The 19,956-nt window shown below is 43.2% G+C and overlaps 1 protein-coding gene and 1 long non-coding RNA gene across 2 annotated transcripts in view; both read left to right on the top strand.

Moving 5' to 3' along the window:
- The first annotated feature begins 4,048 nt into the window (after window positions 1-4,048).
- On the top strand, window positions 4,049-13,886 carry LOC148754731 (uncharacterized). Its single transcript, XR_016019675.1, has 3 exons — window positions 4,049-4,302; window positions 4,638-4,769; window positions 12,581-13,886. It is a non-coding gene; the product is annotated as an uncharacterized LOC148754731 (long non-coding RNA).
- Window positions 13,887-17,698: 3,812 nt separating this feature from the next.
- Window positions 17,699-19,956, top strand: part of KCNJ15 (potassium inwardly rectifying channel subfamily J member 15) — a 42,807-nt gene continuing 40,549 nt past the window's right edge. Inside the window, exon 1 of the mRNA XM_019730322.3 lies at window positions 17,699-18,466. The gene's annotated coding sequence lies outside the window, so the exon portion shown is untranslated. The remainder of the gene's footprint in view (window positions 18,467-19,956) is intronic.

The following is a 19,956-nucleotide window of genomic DNA, read 5'->3' as shown; positions in this document are numbered from 1 at the left end:
CAGTTTCCAGCTGTGAAAACAGGTTCTCTCTGTGTGTTTACACATCCTTGTTTCCCCCCAGATAATGGCTTAGTCCCAGGTGTGGTACAAGTATTAGGATATTCACCTGTTCCCATCCCAGCAAAGGTACTGATATCCACTGAGGAGGTCGAGCAACAATTTAGTTCCAGCTCTATGCTTAGAACTGTCTGCAGTAGCTAAAGTGACTGAACAAATGTCACTTGTTCTTCATGACCTGAGAGGTCCAGAAGCAGGCAGCCTGGGGATGGGAGGGTAACTCCCAGTGTCCTCAGGGACCCAGGTTCCCTCTTTCTTTCTACTCAGCCATTCTTAGCCCAGGTTTGTTTTCTTTATGTTATGAGAGGGCTGGCTGGTATATCACCAGCAGACAGAAGGAAGAGGTGATGGGTAAAAATGGCACGTTCGGTTGAGTAAACTCTTGTAAAGAGCTTTTCCAGATGTGGGATGGACCTCCTCACACAAATTTGGTTAGGATGTTGAGACTGGTGATACTACAAACATGCAATCACCAAGAGAGTACGGAAAAGTTTATTACTCGTATAATGAAGCTTTATGGGGTGAGTAGGGCAGGCTCCCAAGATGAGCCCAAAATACCTTGTTTCCCTGAAAATAAGACCCAGCCAGACCATCAGCTCTAATGCATCTTTTGGAGCAAAAATTAATATAAGACCTGATCTTATTTTACTATAATATAAGTAAATAATATAATATATTATTTACTATAATATAAGACCGGGTCTTATATTACATAAGACCGGGTCTTATATTAATTTTTGCTCCAAAAGATGCACTAGAGCTGATGGTCCGGCTAGGTCTTATTTTCAGGGAAACACGGTAGCTTAAGGCAGCAGAGAGAAGGGCATCATCGGTAAAGGATGAGGTTGGGGTGAGGGTTCCTGCGTGTGGGTAGAGGATTGTGGGGTTTGAACTTCCCACCAATTCCAAATTAGGGAGCACCGAGGCTTTCTCACCAGCTTCCTGGATGTAAGGCAGAAGAGGAAGGGCGGTGGTGTGGCCTGAAAGCAGTGGGACATCAAAGTAGAGTCAGACTCTTTATTACACCATGTCAGTAATCTTCTGCTTACATGTCATAATCATAGATGGCTGAGAAATGTAGTGTTTCAGCTGCTGTAGCAACAGACTGACTGTTAGTGCGGATGGAGTTGAGGGTGGTGGTGAGCTAGGCCTGCAGTAGGTTCTTCCCTCTGGCTGTTCTTCCTTTTGACATGGAAACTGGTCTTGGCCGTCCATCAGGGTCAATGGTGTTCGGACACTTTGCTCATTTCTGGCAGGTGACCAGTTCCAGAGAACTACAGTAATGCAGCCTTTCCCAAGGCACAGGGGAGCAACAGGAAAACTTTGAGAAGGGAGCTGAGAGCTACTCTTTGGGCCATCGCAGGACACAGAGCGTGTGCTCACTTACATATACAAGCATATGAATACAGGCCTCCTAAAACCCGATCACCATGATACACATATCCTTTTGTTAATTGCAAGGACAAAATGAACAGCCACATTTTTAAAAGACCAACCTAATTCTAACTTCCAAGTTGGAGGCTGGAATGTCTTAAACCCAAGGAGGGAAGTCCTCTGAAAGATTAATGAGGAAGAAATTCTGCCCAGCAGACAGAAAAAAAGGGAGCAATAGAATGATTAGATAAAAGCACCTTCCAATGCTCTACTGTCCAGGGCTATGTGGGGAAAAACAAGACTATGGGATAAAATGTTTCTGCCTTTCAATTCTCCACATTTCTTTTGCATGTCCTCCCCTCACAAAGTATGTGTGTACTCAGAGGTTGCTTCCAGGTTAAAATGACCCTGCAGTTGGGAAACAAGTCGCTTGGGAAGGTGGGTAAGTTCACACCTTACCAGTAGGTTGGTAAATGTGACAGTGAACATCTGGGGCATTTCTGGATGGTCAACTTGCAGAAACAAGCCTTCTCCCACTGCATCACGGAAGCTGTGGTTCCGAGCTTGCTGTTACAGAAGGAGCTGATGGGGAAGAATTCAGAACTAGTTTTTCGTTTTGTTTTGTTTTTGTTTTCAATGTTTTAGGGAGCCAGCTTTCCTGGAGGCGTGTCTATACTTACCACTAAGAACGCAACCAGAAATCTCTTTGATTTGGTATTTACTTTGTAACATCGATATTTGTAACCATTGCTCGGTTCCTACAAGGCTATTATCTGACCAGCCCAAGGTCACAAAACCACGAAGTCAGAAAGTACCTCCAATGTAATAGCCACCACGCGCATGCAGTGAAGGCACCCTGCTCTCCCGTAGAATCCAAGGGCAGTCTGTCGGACTCGCTTGGAGAGGAAGCTGAACACATGAGTTCGGAAAAACCTCTTCTGGGGTCCTGATTTCTTTTTATTTTTTCCATTTTCCCCCTTTTTTCTTGTGAAGGGCTTAAAAGAATAATTTCCATTGCAGCTGGAAAGGCAGGAAAGGTACTTAACACCAACCCCATTTTTGGTACCCTATAAAAACTCACTAAAAATAATAGTTAAACAACGAACCAGGTACAGCGTAGATGTGCAAGATCTTTGCAGGCCAACGAGCAAACCGAAGACAGGGAAAAGGTCAGCTCCTCCAACCTGATCTTAAAATACAAATTAGGGTTACAAGGGGAACACTGGTGTTGGCGCTCCCAGCCTGGGGAGCACTGCTTGGATCTATGTCATCTCCACTTTAAGTGAAAGCAGAGAACATTTCTGTGTGCCCTACAGTGGAAAAAGGACATTTTTGCCGTGACTTTATCATTCGATGCAGATGTTTGGCTCCAGTCTCCTGATCTTGTCAGCAAATGGATGGTAAAAAATCAGAACGAGATTCTTGGTTTATTTATGTTTGCCTATGAGGTGTAAATTTGCATATGGGAGCATTAGTTTTACTGCAGTCCTTGACAAAGCTCTAGTTCTGGGGTGTACCCCTATTTTTTCTCTTTGTTGTGAATAGTCAGATGTATTACTTAAATTTACGGATCATTTCTACACCCCCCCCCAGTGCTCCAAGGACCACCGTAATGAAGTAACTTTATTACTGTGATTACTGTTCTCGCCCCTCCCTTTCATGGACGTCAAGAAATGTCAGCTCCCAACACGGCACTGCAGATAGCTCACCCACTCTTGACCTCTAGATTTTTCAGTCTGTAAAGAATAAAAACAACGGGGTGTTCTCAAAGTTCATCAAGTCTAGACCTTCCTGAGAGGGTCTAATGGCTGGAATTGATGCCCTGTGTCTACTTTTCCTGACTGAAACTGGTTAAAAAGTAGCTAGGAAGTTCTGTAAAAGCAAAAGTGGTTATGATAACAAGTTAAGCATTAGCAAGGAAGTTTTTCTTTCTTTCTTTCTTTTTTTAAGTATTTGAATTATTTAATTAAAAAAGAGGAAGTTTTTCTTGAGTGTGAGTCTTTATGCACACACGGTCTGGGCTTTACGAGAAATCTTACTCCGGTTGTCTGTTTTCCTTTTAGAGGTGGATGGAAAGTTGTTCTCAAAATGCATCTGAGTTGTTGAATATCCATTCTGTTTTAGGGAAGCCATTCCTTCTTCCAAAACAATTTTAATTTTTATGGAGTTTAAGTTAAAACAGGACTATTTATTTTCTTATGGGTAAAGTTCTTGGAAGGCTCTATTGTAAGGATTTAGTATATTTCTTGACCAAGTAACACTTGACCAAAAATTGCTTTCACAACTGATTTCTCTTAAAAGAGTAAAAAAGAAAGATTAAAAATGCAGGGATTTATTCTGCAAAACTGTTTTCTTGGGGATCAATTTCTCAATATGCCCACCTCCTATGAAAAGTTTCCAGAGTCAACAGGTGGTAGCAGCCATCGGTGTTATAATAAAAATTACTCGTGTGCTATTGTTGCTGTTGAATTTAATGAATACGCCCCAATTTAGTTCATTTGTTCAAATTATCGACAGAGTTTCTGTGAGTTACTGGGATGAATGAATATGCAACTATAATTTTTCTATAAAGTCCAGGACAGAGAGCATCATGGAACACATTGTACCTTATTGTAAAATAAAAATAGCCTTGGACAGCCCGTGGAATGTGTTCTAGCAGCATAATCAGTTCTTTACTGTGGTTTTCCTGCCAGTCAGGGAGCCCTGCGTCACAGAGAGTGGGTGCCAAGTGTCTGGTTTGCACTTTGGTAAGACATGTTTTCCTTGCTGAGAATTTTCAGGTTTGCAGTTTCCCCAAGTACAAGGCAGCCAGGTCACCTTCCTCTGCGGTGGGGCATTGTTTTTGTTCCAGCTGTCTCATCGAAGGTTCAGGTACTGGAGTTCAAAACACCAGTGGGCGGTGTGAGCCCACAGTCTCTGCGAGGAGGCCTGCTGGGCACCTTCCCGTAGGCCGGTGAATGGCAGAGGACTGGGAAGCTGAGTGGAGCTTTCCTCCTGTGCAAATGTACTCACTCTCCCAGGTTGAAGGTCTCTGCTACCAACAGCAAATTTTTGACAGTGCATAGAGCTGAGGCAACCACCTAACTAAATTTTGGCAATGCATACTATTGATGGAATATGGGATTTCCACCCTTCCTGGATTATCTTGTTTTCAGTCTGAACATTTCACAAGTAACTTACTCGCTTATGTCCTTTTGTCCACATAGACCCAGGGTTGATGTGCAATCAGCTGCTTTCTTCAGTCCAGGGAGGGATTGTCTCTAATAAGAGCATGAGCCGCAAGAACCACGTCTGTCCTCCTGGGTTCTGTTACCTCTATGGTCATACGTCTTGTGCAGGTAAGACTTGAATGGGTCATTTTCACATTCTCTCTTGGTGATTTATCCAAACAGAAAAAGTAATCAGGGGCCCAGAGGTACGGCACTCATGTGCTTCTCAGATCACTCAAGGTTGTTCCTAATACATGTCACTCCCAGTGCTCTGATGTTTGCTTCTGTTATGCCGACAATGGCCTGGCATTACCTGAGTGCCAGGATTTCACACCGGGCTGTATGTGGAAGAGAACCCCTTCCCCACATCCCATACTCATATGTACACCATCTGAGGGCAAGCCAGAGAGAAACCCGGAGCAAGGAGCTTGAGAGAGAAGGCCTCATCCAACATGTGAACCATTTGAAATGCCCCCAGTAGCTTCATTTCAAGTTGTTACAGCGGTCTTTGAAGCCCTACAAGGTTGCTTCCCCAAAGCCCTCGCCCCCATACCTCTCTTACGACACAGCCAGCACCTTCCATTCTCCAGACCTTCCCCTCCTAAGCTCTTTCTTTTCCATGGCAACCGCCTCCATCCCCACAGGTCTCTGTGTGAAAGGAGCCTCGTCGGTGACATCTTGGCCTCCCGTCCTTCTCATTAACTCCCCTCCCACTTTCCTGCTTTCTCTTCCCCAACATCATCCTCACCTGACAAATTACACGCATAAGCTGACCTAGATACTCAAGGTAAAGAAAGAGGAAACTTGACTGGATGGGAGGTCTGTTTTGTTCATTGCTGCCTCATGGACCATAGAAGAGAGCCCAGCCCAGAGTAGGTGCTTAAGGAAACTTGTGAAGGTTGAACAAACAAAATTATCAAGCCGAAGGGTGCGGTGTACAGGAGGAAATATGTGGTAGAGATTGGGTTGGATTCTCTACCTGTTCCCCTGGCTCAGTCACCTCAGCCCTGTCATTGAACTTTTGTTGTCCGTACATTTACTGAGATTTGGGCTAAACTTTTAGAAACGTAAGATTTGGGATGGTTTTCAAGCTATAACTTTTTAGAATTTTTTATCTTCTTTCTGACTTTTCCTGCTGGACTATCTACATCTTTCTTAAGGGCAGGATTGTAAAATACACATCTTTTTATTATCTGTCACAGGAACAAGACTTGTACTTAGTTGGTCCTCAATAATTACTTGTTGGAAAGAACCTCTTTCTTTCTTTCTTTCTTTTTTTCTGCAGACGTCCTATACTCACTGTGGCTAGAAACATTGTTTCGAATGATCCATTTTGTATTATTTGATCTGCTGGATCAAGTGTTGGCAAGCTTTATCTGACAAAGCCCAGATAGTAAATATTTTCAGCTTTGCAGGCCATACTTCTCTGTCACAACTATACAACTCTATCATTTTAGCATGAAAGTGGCCATAAACAATTTGTAAACACGTGGGTGTGGCTGTGTGGCAATGAAATTTTATTTACAAAAACAGGTGGTGGGCCGTTTTTGACCAGTGGGCTGTACTTTGCTGGCCCCTGTGCAAGACCGTTATTGCCATAAAATAACCATTCCTATAAACGAGATGTTTGGTTCTATTGTGTTTCTGAATTAGACATAAGCTATGTTTTGGCACTAAACTAACGTTAGTTGCATTTATATTGTTGTCTACTTGTTACTTGAATGAGGACTGGCTAAGTGACTCCCAAACTTGAGATGTCATCATTTTATCTTTAGATTATCAAAAGCTTGACCCACTTAAGATGTATACCGAGATACTACCTTTTCTTTATTTTAAATATTATCCCATCTTTGTGACCACCTTGCTTACGTAAACTGAACCTGAGACAGATCTGGCGCAGACTCACTAAGCTCTTTGTGGTTAAACTAGTTTCTCACCCACTAGACTCTGGAAGCGAAAAAGAAAGGGCTGTACCAGATTTGATGTGTTTAGAGGAGGGATCAATACGGGATATAGCCCAAGTTGTACCTCCTTCATCCTCCCCAGCCTAATTACTTGTAGGCAAGTGATGCTTGCATACACGTTGTATATAAGTGAGGACAAAGGGGTGGCCTTTGGCCCCTTACTTGAGACTCTAAAAATCCCACAGAAACAGAGAGGAGTCTGCATCTCAGGCTTGGCTGAGGACGCCAACCTGAGCGGGCTTGGGACTTGAACGCAGAACTGCTGCCTTTCCTCATCAGCTGGTTCCAAACCAACTTCCGCATGTGGGCCAAATGCTGCCTCTGTGTGACCGGGAGTAGGATGGAGATTGTCTCTAAGAGAACTGTTGGTTCCCCGCGCAGGAGGGGCCACCCAGCACCCTCTGGTCTCCATCGGCCTCCTCCAGGCAGAACTGAGTCCCAACCAAGATCTTTACTTCTGGTTCCAGCCCAGTCCCTGCACACCCTGGAATTCAAAACGACTTAGGGAAGGGGGGCTGAGGGGAGGACAACATTTTGCTTTGACCCCGGAAAACTCTGTCTCTTCCCAGGCCCTGGGGGCGACAACACTGCAGCTAATGATACAGTGGAGGTTCGTTCTATTGTAACTTTTTAGGTATTTATTCTGCAGAACTAATGGGAACCAGTAGGTACTCGGGACTCAGAATAGCGTCTTTTCTTCTTAATAAGAGGTCCTCAGAGGAACCAGAGTTATAGACTAGGAGCAGACCAAAGGGCCCCTAAGAGAATTGGACACATCCTGAGGGAGACGACCACATGGACGTTGTGAGTCTAAGGTGCACTTTTTGGGGTTTGTGATTCACCCATGATGTGCAGAGAAAGGCACGACTCTTCTGTGACCACAGGTTTCTATAGGTGCCGTCCTCACAGGGTCTGGAAGCAGGAGGCGGTCAGACAGGCAGGCTCGTGGGAGAGGAGAGGCGCTGGAGGCCTACATTCAAAACCTGAGTTCTGCTCCCCCTGCTTCTGTTCCTAACACCCTCTCTGCATGCCTGCCTCCCTCCTTCTCAGTCCTGGCTTCATTCAGATCGTCTCAGGATCTTAAACACAGTACTGGTGTCCAAGCTTCGCCCCAGACACAATATACCAGAATCACTGGGCCATGGAAAACATCTCTCTGTGTGATTCTAATGAGTAGTCGTTGGGACTGGGGATTGTTGTTCTACTTCATTAGTGTCATGAGGCTAAAAATACTACTGGAAAGAAATAAGGACGCTACCAGCTGTCTCACAATTCCTTTACCTGGGAACCTTCTCATAAGGCTGCACCTGAAACCAGACTGTGAAATCACAGTCTGGTGAATTATTCGAAATAATTCCATTCATATTTTTTTAAATGGTGAAAGGTGTCTACAGCTGGAAGTCAGTCAAGACTCGGTTCTGATGTATGTGTTCATTTTTGGCCATTTCTGCCTTCTTCACGGTGTGGTCTGTTACGGCCCCTCAGTTAACCCTGAGATGACCCACATGGGTTGTGAATTCATGGGTGGCTGTAAAATACAGTGATTCAGTGTGTAGACTTTGAAGGGAAACCAAGATTTGAAACTCTGTGCCTCAAATCACTAGCTATTTGAACTTGGACTGAATCTGAACCTTAGTTTTCTCACCTATAAAGTGGGAAGAATCATCCCTATCTCACAGATGCTGACTTGTTAAGAGGATAGTAAATTTAATCATTGATAACAATCAAAGAAGGTGGTGGGCATGAAACAACTAAATCAAATCCCTGACCCACAGTAAGCCTTCAACAAATGGCAATTGTTATTATTAGAACTAAAATCAATTGTGTGTCTGGGCCAGATTCTCGTTTCCTTGTTGTACGGGATAATGGCTCAAGACTAAGAATCGAGCCCGCTAATAAAGTCCTGATTTTTCTTGAAGCAGTGAACTCCCTAGAGTTTGCTTGTGTTGCCAAGTGCAGTCAGATCCAAGGGTATTGGTTACTGTCGGCATACAATGCAGACAAACATTTGGAGGCATCTTTCTGTAGAACGCAGGCCAAAAATAAAAATTCCAGGGAGCGACTTTGATTTTCTTCAGATTTGCAGCAGCTCATGTGAGGGGTGAGGCTATTTCCATAGTCCTTACTATCTGCTGGGGGTCAAGAGATGAGCTATGGTACCCTGGAGGGAATGTGTTTGAAACCTTGTTTAAAATCAGGGCTAAGCATGTAGGCAAAGTACGGACCTCTCCAATGCTCTATTTCCATTAGAAAACATAAAGAGGAAATACAGTAGAAAGCAAGCAGAATTCCAACATCACCGTTAGGAGGTACAGGATGTTTTACCTTGCCTTGCATTATGACCAGTACTTGCTACCTGCCCGCTATGGTGTGTACGTGTGTGTTAAAGGGACATGTGTTTCCCTACTTATCTATCAGACTGGTAGTACCAGTCCTACGTATTTAACAGCTGGGATTTGCTGTTCACAAATAGCTTGTTTGAGAACCAAACTTGAACTTAGCCCTTTGACGGGAGACTTTTAAAGGTGGGAGTTATCCTGAGCTTCAATTTTAAGAAAAAGGTAAAGTTACAGAATAAAACCAGAAAATGAAGGATGGATAGATGGATAGATAGATAGACAGACAGACAGATAGATAGATAGATTTAATAAAACACTGGAGATAAAAGAAATCTCTGTTACTCTGTGTAATCACGTTTTTCACGGCCACTTGTAAAGTTAACCTTTCTGGTAGGAGGCTGGTGTTACCGTTGTCATTTGTGTTTCATCTTATACCTAGTTTTGGTGTTTTGCCATGTCCCTCATAAACACACACGCATGCTTTAGCATGTATAGCTGTGGAAAGAAGCTTTCCATTACCTGCCACCCCCCTCACTGCAATCTGAGGAAGAAACCCAACACCTAACAAATACTAGAAAGAATCTTGCTGACGCAGGCTTCCCTCTTAACTAAAATTCCATCTCTAGGATTCAGTGAACTGGCAAATGCCATTGCTTCCAAATTGGGCCCATGTTGACCCTGCCTAAATGACTTCTACAATTCAGGTGGAAGTTGTCACTGGATACGTATTGCCAGTAAGAGCACGTTGTATCACCAGGAAGAGCAAACACCATGCATACACCCCCCACCCCTTATCTTTGCACCTCTGCACTTGCACACATCAGCAAATTAGATATATCTCTACTTGATTCACTGTCAGGCAGTATAAGCCCTTCAACAGCAAAAGGGGGACAGAAGGGCTGTCCGAGCAACGTCACATGTTATTTTAGGTTTAATAACCAAGATAGGAGATAGAGTCTCACGTTTGATTGCTGGGAATACTAATGTCCTGTCAAAGTCAAGAAATGTGCTTAACTACGTGGCATTCACCTTACAGCTTATCGCTGCAGCTCAAAGCACTTCAGGAAAGTTGGCATGATACAACCCAGTTTCCTAGGAACAATCTAATTAAATTCTGTTTGTTCGTGTAATCTAAACTGTTGGACTATTCAAGTGATTTGCAATAAAAAAAAAAAAAAAAAAAACCCAAACAGAGTAAGATTCATAGAACCCTAGAACCTACACTGCTGTCCTTGGAAGAAGTGCAAATCATTTAAAGCATCTTAAGCCAGCTCAGGGTCTCTGTGAGAACACGGCAGATCTTGAAAGAGCTGGAGTATCCAGCTTATCTGTCCCACAATTCAAGCTCAGATGAAGAAAGGAGGAGCTAGGTATTAGAACAGAGAGTTGCACGTGACTGTTCCTGGATGTGAGTTCATGCAGAGCAAGTAAGTGTCCTGTCTCTGCGGCCAAGCATGGTGGGCAGGACGAGTGTCGTGATGCTGGCTGCCTTCGCTGTGGGACATCACTCGCTAATGTCCTCTCAAGCCTTATGGGGCCGGACCCTCCCCATGCCCTTCCTCATCTAAACTGTGTAAGAACCCTGGGAGAGAAATTTGTTGTCCTTAGCTCACTAGTGCAAAGACCAGCTCAGAGAAGACAATTACCTTGCCCAGGTCATGCGGTTGGTACACAGCCATTCTAGAATGGAATCCACACTGATCTGGAAAAAAAAAAATAGACTTTTTTTCTCCCGTGATACTGTCCTCCTTACCAGAAAGAAATAACAAAACGATTCAGTGTTCTGAGGCAAGGTTATATTTTAGGTGCAATTTTTCTGTGGGTCTCCACACTGTAAAATGAGAGGTGAGTAGATAAGGTACACCACTGAGCAATTTGAAAAACAAAATATGACAATGTTTGCCCAAGAGATCGGCGTGAGCCTAAACTCACAGTATCAGTACTCATGTTAGTCTGCATGTTTCACAGGGCGATAACTGTTAGTTACTCCCCGATAAACCACAACACTGCACCTTCCAAGGTTGCACCAGAGACTGCCTATTAAATACACACACATTTCAGGCAGGAAGGGAGTTAAGGCAAGTTTTCAGTGATGAGTAGGAGTTCGCCAATGAAAGAAGTTTGAAGAAGAACAAGTCGTAAGTCCACACGCGCGCTGGGTTAGGGAGGCAATGGCAAACCAAAGCCAGTAGGACAGAACAAACGACAGGCAGAAAATAGTCGCCAGCATGTGATCACGTATAATGGTGTGAGGGCGGCATAACCCCAGGGACATTTCTTAAGGGGGAGTAAAGAAAATCCACTCGCTCCATCTCGGGTCTGTCTGGCTGCTATCAAACATCAAAGGAGTCTAGGGCTATATGACTTTGGTTTCAGGAGTCCAAACTTGCCTCATAATTCCCCCCCTCTGCTCGTCATGTTGGACCTTTTAAGAGAAGAACGATAAGGAAAAATGTCCCTTTATCATCTCTTTGCTGTGCAGGTGACTCAGCAGTCTCTGCAAATGTACTTGATAAGGCGAAGTGCAATGATAGAATAAGGACGGCCATGGAAAGCTTTCCCTTTGAGTCCCCTTTTTTGTTTAACAAATCTGTGTAGCTTTGGGTATACCTGCAACTTCTCCAGGCAGGTTTGCCTAATGAGCACCTACCCTTGGCTATGCTGACAAGGAATATGTGGGGTGGCCAACACCCTCTTGCTCTGGTTATACTACGTCTTCAGCATGAAGTCCTTTAGAGTCTGTGACATCTCTGCTGGGCTTTTTCACTTTATGTAATTTAGCCAATTTGAATTGCTCAGTTTTTCCACACTCACTAGAATCTTTGGCAAAAAGGTGCAATTTTGCAATGGGAAAGATCCCAAAGTAAAAAAAAAAACCAACAAAACAAAACAAAACAAAAAACCCAAACTAGTTGTTTCCCAAGTTCTGCTAATAATACATGCCTAAGATGAGTCCCGCAAATTCTCTTGGGCTTGCCTGCCATGTGGAAACAGGGGTGCTCATGTAGAACTGGGGTTTTAATGAGGTTTTATCTTTGTGGTTATCAGAACTAAAAACTCTATGGATTCCCAGGGTAGTGATTCAGAACATCACAAACGAGAGACTTACAGCATAATAAGACCACTAAATGCTAAACCAGAAAAAGGGTCAGAAAACAAACAATGTGCACCCAATGAGCCATGCCACAGGCGGGGACTGAACTTGGGGAATGTGGGAAAGAGGCCCTGTCCGTGTTCAGGAACCAAAATATCCTGGCAAGAAATGGCAGAACAAGTGAGGCCTGCAGGGAGGGCACAGGTTGATGGAACTTGGTGATGAAGGATTGAGTCTGGGTCCACTGACTGAGTGATTTTTTTAAAGCTGACGTATATGGTTTATCAGCAGTTAAGGACCAATCGCTAAAGTATGGAAACAGGACAATGTACAGTGATTCACTACTTTTGTCTTCCCCAGTTGATCACTGAAATTATCAGAGAGATAAAAACATTTTCTGTACTATTCTATTTTAAATATCGTAAATGTGGCATTTGTATGATAGACACGGCAACTGTTTGGAAAGTAAATCCTAAGAGTTCTCACCACAAGATTTTTTCTTTTTTCTTTTTCTTTTTCTTTTTATTGTATCTACGTGAGAAGATGGATGTTACCTACGGGCATCACATCACAATACATGTAAATCAAACCATCATGCTGTACGCCTTAAACTTTTGCAGCAATGGATGTCAATTATTTCTCAATAAAACTGCAAAAAATAAAAATGGTTACCTAAATCATAACAAAATAAAAAATAATTAAATGGTAACTCTCCCCTTTAGATGTTTTCTGTTTACCAGCACACACTGTCAACTGTGAAAAATAGTCATTATCACATATCTTTCACCAATGGGAATTGCCACAGAACAACTCACGTAATAAATGGGGGTCTGGAGTGGACCAGGGACAAACTGTGGTGTGTAACAGATGGCGTAAGGTTGCACAAACAACGAAGTCCCACTTGAATGGGGCAAGAGGAAACTGGATCGCTACCGCTGAGTGTCAGCAGTGCTTTGCAACTCACCGACCGGAGCCACACTGTGGGTGGGGACCCAAGATCAGCAGCTACCTCCAGCAGAGGTTAGAAGGAAGGTGGCTAGCCTCTCTATGGAGTATTGGGCATTGCCTGTGTCTAACTTTTGCTTTTTAGTTTTTTTTATTAGGGAATGTTGGGGAATAGTGTGTTTCTCGAGGGCCCATCAGCTCCAAGTCAAGTCGTTGTCCTTTAGTTTAGTTGTGGAGGGTGTAGCTCACTGGCCCATGTGGGAATCAAACCCACAACCCTGTTGTTCAGAGCTTGTACTCTAACCGACTGAGCCTTCCGGCCGCCTCTCCTGTGTCTAACTTTTTAAATATACATTTTCCCATTTGACAAAATTGGATTTCATATATGCCTTGGCAAGTGTCCATTTGGTGCTAACAAATTAGGATATTGGGCCAGTATGAACACTTAATATATATTTTAAGTGTTTTAAAATGTGACATTTGACTACAAGAGAGATGAGGACTCACAGGGACTGAGGGTGACCCACTATTATAGTTTGTCTGGGACTGAGGGATGTTAGATTTTCAGGGCTAAAATGGACAGTCCCGGGAAAGTCAGATGGTTGGCCACCCTGAGGAGAAATAACTTGGAGGTAACGTCCCTATTAGGTAAATTTTGCATTTTGGGATAATTTTTGTGTCATCCCATTAAAGAATGTGGGAAAGTCCTAAAACAGCTTTAGTGTTTTCCTGAGGAAGAATTGTTCTTGTTGGAAATGGTTGTGGGATCGTGGAGAAGTGTCCAGTGGAAGACTAGAGGTTGCTGTCACGCTCGTGTGCTTCTCTCCTGACAATCCCGTGGGACAAGGGGATATTGGAGATTTGCTAGAGGAGGTCGCAGGCAGACGATGGGCCAGCTTGGGGAGTGGGGGACGGGTTGTCCTATGGGACCTGGTTTAAAGATCGGTGGATGAAGAGAAGTTCAAGAGCATATACATTTTTAAGGAATTCAGCCAGGACTGTTCACCTTTTCTTTGCTAGCGATCTTCTTTCAGTCAAACAGGAGTCACTGGCCTTGTCACAGGGTCTAGGACACTTCAATGCCAGCTGAGCCATAAGGCCAGCTTTCCTGTTAGGTTCCTGGGAAGACCTTTACTTGGCTTTATTTGTTCACTGCTGGCCCCTATGACTTGAGTAGCCAGCTTCTTAAGCTGTTTGTCAAGATATTTTGTTGTTGATCATTTCAAAATATCTCAGGTCTTTCACAGAATACAATACAGCCACATTCCTCACCCTAAAAAATGCCCTAAAACTTGGCATGAGGTCACGAGTCTGTGTTCAGCAGAAGAGGGCCACACAGTATCTGTATAAATCTTCAGTTAGGAAAAAGAAAATTAGGTGGCTCGTGAGTTCTGGGTGAGGCAAACTGAGAACAGGAAAAAGTTAATGTAGCAGGCTTAGCAAAGGCTGGTGGGGCAGGAACACGAAAGCCCAGCTCCCTCACCTAAGATGCTATTTTTACTCTAGCACTCCTTCCAGAACAAGGCAGGTCTTGGCCTTGGCCTAAAATCACACCCTTCCTTGACTTCCTCCCTCCCCTGACTTGCTTCCCTCACTTTCCTTTGAATTCCTCCCAGGAGCACTTCTTTTAACAAATTGCACATAAATTTTTGTCTCAGCATCTGCTCTTAGAACACCTCCTCCAAAGAGAAGACTTCAATTTTGTGGCATCCTAAGACAAGCTTCTCTGTGGAAGGGCCGAAGGCAAGCAGGTCCCTGCCTCTGGCCTGCAGAGCTTGAAAGGACTGAAATAGATGCCCTTCGTTCTCCATGGCTCACCTACATCCCTAGGGGACATTTTACATGCATCTGGGACAGGAATTGTGGGAGCAAACGAGAGGCAAATGACCAAATCCTGGCCTGTGGAGCACTCTTTAAGCTGCTGGGTCATGGGAGGCTTTGATGAAGTTTTAAAAACTGACATGGCCCCCCACCCCAGCCCCCAAATAGCTCTATATCTAGCCCAGCTTAAGTAGATCTATTCAAACACAAAGATGTATTTTTTTCCCTCTCATCACACTTCAAAGTTTTTTATGTCTCGATTTAAGCCAAGATGAGAATTGGAAGCACTATAGCATTTTTTTTTTTTTCTTTTCTGGAAATTATTCTTGGGAAATGGCTCTCTTGAAAAAGCTGGTTCTTGTAATCTTTTCTGCTTAGTTTTCAGACATCTTTTTAGAACTTTGGATAAAAATCCAGACTTTAGATGTATATCTATTTAAATTTGACACATGCAAGAATTTTGCTTTTGATTGCTTAGGGGGATAGAGAAAGAGAGACAGAGAGAAACAGAGATTGAGAGAGAGAAAAGTGACTTACCGAACAGTCATTCATGTTCATTTATCAATTTAGGCTAGAAGATCGATAACATTGACCATCTTCAGTTATAAAATGATGAACTGTGTCATTTGAAGTTCTCTTAGATGGTAGATTCCAGACCCTACTCCTTAGAACCAGGTTGTGAAGCAAATTTTACTCACTGGGTGAGAAGGAGATTGAGTGACAGAATATTTTTTGTCAAGATTAATCGTTTATTCTTTTTCCCTCACTAGCCTCAGAAATTTCCAGCAATAATTAGATCATTCAACTATTAAAACATGAAAATAGTCTGTCCTTGGTGACATAAATCTCATGGATTGTTATTCTAGAACTTTCCCACTTACCTGTCAACACTTTAAGCATGTGTAATGCCTCATCTCCATCTGTGAATTCTGTCCCATCAGAAATGTCAAGATGCAATTGTTAAATACCCCCAAAAGCAAAAAGAATGAAAACAGGTAAATATCACCAAAATGAAGAATATTGGCTTAAATTTAAATTATTTCACATAGTCATACTCCTTTGGACTCATTTTCTTCTTTCAGCACTTTTAAGCCTGTTATGAATGAATATGAAATCTACCATACATAGTCCTGCAAGAAACAAAACTTGCCAGAGTATTAAACTATAATTATAATTCGTGTCGTGTGTTACTTGGTACTCAAAGGAATCCACACATGCAGATGTATGTCCACAATAGACTAATTTGAGAAAAATGTAGCCTAATGCAAACTGCATGGTCTGAGAGTGAGAAGAGCTATTTTGGGCCTCAACCCACCTCTTTGTAGCTCTGTGACTTTCAGCAAATCACTGACCCTCCCTGGCTTTCACTTTCTCACCCTTAAAATTCAACTCATCACGCCTTTTTGGCCTGCACATGGAATTAATAACATTTCCGAAAGAGCTTGATAAATAGAGAAAGAGTATTCAAGTGTTAGTTTACTAATTAAAGGTGAGACTGCAAATATTAGCTGAAACTAAGAAGATAAGAATTAAAGCTCCACCGTAACAAATCATACCTTCCATTTATAATCTTTGTCAATCTACTTGACAAGTAGTTTTTCGGGGGACTATGATATGGCAGGTGCCCCTCAAGGGACGCGTAGTGAACAAGACAAGTGTGGTGGAACTCTGAAATGGAATACAGAACATGAAAAAGAGTTGGGACAATTTAGACAGTGCTAAGTGGCATTCAGAGTGGAAGGAAATACTGAGGTACAGAGTTGAACTGGGACCAGATGAGGTGAGGACCTTAAAAATGACATCCCCGAGGAGGTCCCATTTGGGCTAAGAGCCAAACCGTGATAAGGGGCCAGGCCGACGAATGAAGATCTGAGGGGTCATGATCAGATCTTGAATCTTGGGTTTTCCCTCTTGTTTTTCTCCACCTCTGTGTTTACCCATGTTACCTGGGACTTTTATAATATCCCTCAATGAGGTCTGATTTTACAGTAAGATCGGCAGCTTTAAGAAGTATGAACCTTGCGTGGCTTCTTCGTTCTTTAAAGCCCTGAGCCTCTGGGAGACCAGTGTCTCTGAGGGGCCACCATAGTTTCCCAGAATGAAGAGGAAACTCTTGCTTCATGGGCAAGAGAAGAACAAAAGGGAAGGAAACTGATGCATCGTCCCCCTTGGGAAAACAGGGGAAAGGAATGACTTATGTCGGGGCTTTGAGTCAAGGGAGAGGGTCGGAGAAATGGGGAGGTCTCAGACCTTCCCCCTCAAAGCAGAATAACACCTCAGCCCTCCCTGCCCACATTTAGTTCAAGCCCCCAGAGCAGCAGGAGGGGCACCCAGGACCCAAGGTGAAGTAGAGAAGATGTACTGGAGTGTGCAAGCGAGATCTCAGAGGAGGGGACATAGCCTCTGATTCCAACAAGTCAAATCACCCCTGTTTCTTCCAGTTTCAAGCAGCTACATCCACCTGGCCCTGCCCAGGTGCCATTGGCTCCTTTCTGACAGACAGCTCCACTCCCCTCGGAGCTGCCTTTGGACCAGTGCAGGGGACCTCCCTGGAGAAAGTGACTGTGGCAGAGTCATCTTCTCTTTTAGAACTGCCCAGGGTCTCCGTGCACTCAGGCCGTGGGAGACTGTTGTCCCACACTGGCTTGGACTGGACTCTCTTGGTGCGATGTCTACCAGAAGCTGCTTGGCATAGGAAGGACACACAGACTGCATTCCAGAAAGGAGCTCACTGCCTCTGTGTCCAGAGACTGAGAGGCCTCCCCTTAGACTCCTGCTTAAGGACTTTCTCATGAAAGTACGGGACTCTGTGCACAAACGCTAAAAGCCAGATTCCAACACGGATCCCCAAGACCCCAACATTACCAACCTATCCAACTTGCCATTTTTTGATAAAAAATGAGGCTATAGGAAAAATCAACATGGCCATCAGGGAACTGAGGTAGAAACCCAGAGGTTCCCTCTGTGACATTTTTTTTATATGTATTTGATGCATGTATTATCTGAGTGGGTTTGTCCTGACTTTTCCTGGAGGCAGTGATTTTTGTTCATATTCATTTGGAGTGGGAAGAGGGGGAGAAGAAGAGAGAACAAGAGGGAAATGAGAGTTTGTTAGAAAAGATAATCTGGTTATTTATTTATTTAGGCAAAGGAACCTTAAAAAAGGCTTTGATAAGAGCGGCCGAGGTTTCTTCAAAGATTAACTGGCATTCTTTAAAAGGGCATTAGTGTTCTTTTACACAGGTGTTTGAAGAGCTCAGGCTGGGTGTCCATTAGAATTCTTTGCTGGTCTGCAGATTTCCTTAAGACACACTGCTTACCTCCTGGACTCCTTTCTCAGATTCTCTCTCTCTCTCTCTCTCTCTCTCTCTCTCTCTCTCTCTCTCTCTCTCTCTCTCTCTCTCTCTCTCCTTCCCTCCCTCCCTCCATTCCTGGCCCTCCCTCCCTCCACCCAGTCTCTTCCAATCTCTTTCTCTCTTCAGTTCCTTCAGGTAAATCCTACTCAAACTTGTACCAACTTGTTTTGACTGACAGGGAACAGCGAGAGAGTTTTCTTCATTTTGAGGGAACCTCAACACCTATCTTTCCCCAGGCAACCTGCATTTCTTTGCCTTGTCAGAACCTCACATCGAGCCAGGAGTCTGCCTTCATCCGTCTTTGCAGGTAAGAGGCACGGGCTTCTGTCAACACTGGAGCAGGCGGCAAGTTGGAGATAGTTCTGAAACACTTTACTTCTAAAGGTATAGAAAAAGTTGGGATTCTTTAAAAACTTACTTAAGTCATTCAAAACATCCAAGCTTATCTGGGGAAATTTACAAGCGCTGTTTGCATGTGGAAACCGGGTTTTTACTTAATGATGGGGCAAAAAAAAAAAAAGTGCTTTTTTCCTTGCCTGTGAAACAATATCCAGATGTTGTCTTGTTTGCTGTGGGTGTAAGTGATCTAAATCAAGGGAGAAGAATTACTCCAACTTCTCTTTGCAAGTGTTGTTCTCTCATATTGTCTGTCAGGGCAAGTTTGTTATTGATTTTCAGCGATTACACGGTTCTTTGGGTCGATCCCCGGCAGTTATTTTCCTTTGTCGGTAGAGAAATCAGTTTAGGTTGCCGTAAGGCGAAACTTCACTGGGATATTTAAAAATCTGTTACCTATCCTTCTTAGAAAAAGTTATGTAAGTTTTCCGTGGTAGGTATAAGGAATGTAAACAATTCTGACTTTGAAAACATTATGAACCTTGTTCACGACCCGTGGATAATGCGTTTTATAATCTGTATATAATTTCATGTGTGTTTAGGCTATTCTCAGCTAATAAATGCTATACTGGGTGAAATTTCCATATTGCTCCTGTGAAGCTAGTTCTTTTTTTTTTTTTTCTTTTTAATCTTCTCTCTGCACTTCCGCATTTAGCTGCCTGAAGGAAATAAGAATTTGTTGTTCAATGGATGTTTCTTGACCTCACGATTACTTTAAGTCACACGTTCAGAAGGTTACAACAAATGCAACACTTAACTTGGGAAAATTAGAGACCAAAGTTTGTCATACTTAACTCAAACACTTAGATTGATTTCTTCTTATCGGAACAAATCTGAATATTTTTCCTTGACCTAAAAGAAGGACTTTGAAGAAGATTATGAGTGATTCTTAAAGTTCCTTCTTTGAAACCTGAAAATCACACACACACACACACACACACACACACACACACACACAAACACACAAACAATCATTGTTACCCAGATCCTATTCCATTTTGTCTGCACCCGTAAATGTTTAAACAAATATGAAACGATTAACAATAGCCTGAGGTGATAAATTCTCTCCATTTAAAATTGTCCTAAGAAGCAAAAGAAGTCAAACACAACTATAAGGCAGGTTTAAATGCTATCATTTTATGAAAAATAAACATCAGGAGCCTCCAGTTGAACAATGAAGCACTTACCTCAGACACAGCTTCCCGGCGTGTTCTTCTCCGGGATTTCATTTTTTAGCCGTTTTTCTCCTTCCCTAGCTATGAATATAACAAATGGCCTTGCAGGGAGCAGTGACCCACAGGTCACATAGCAAGTCTTCACAAAGGTGGAAAGTAGGAGAGCTTAGCCAAATCACCACCAGCAGTCATATCTCAGAAATACTCATCAAATAACGGAGCTGAC

This window comes from Rhinolophus sinicus, chromosome 17 (assembly GCF_057876585.1).
Source record: "Rhinolophus sinicus isolate RSI-liver-muscle chromosome 17, RSI-T2T, whole genome shotgun sequence".
In the NCBI taxonomy this organism is placed as follows: Eukaryota; Metazoa; Chordata; class Mammalia; order Chiroptera; family Rhinolophidae; genus Rhinolophus; species Rhinolophus sinicus.
This window is presented reverse-complemented; position numbering and strand designations above follow the sequence as displayed.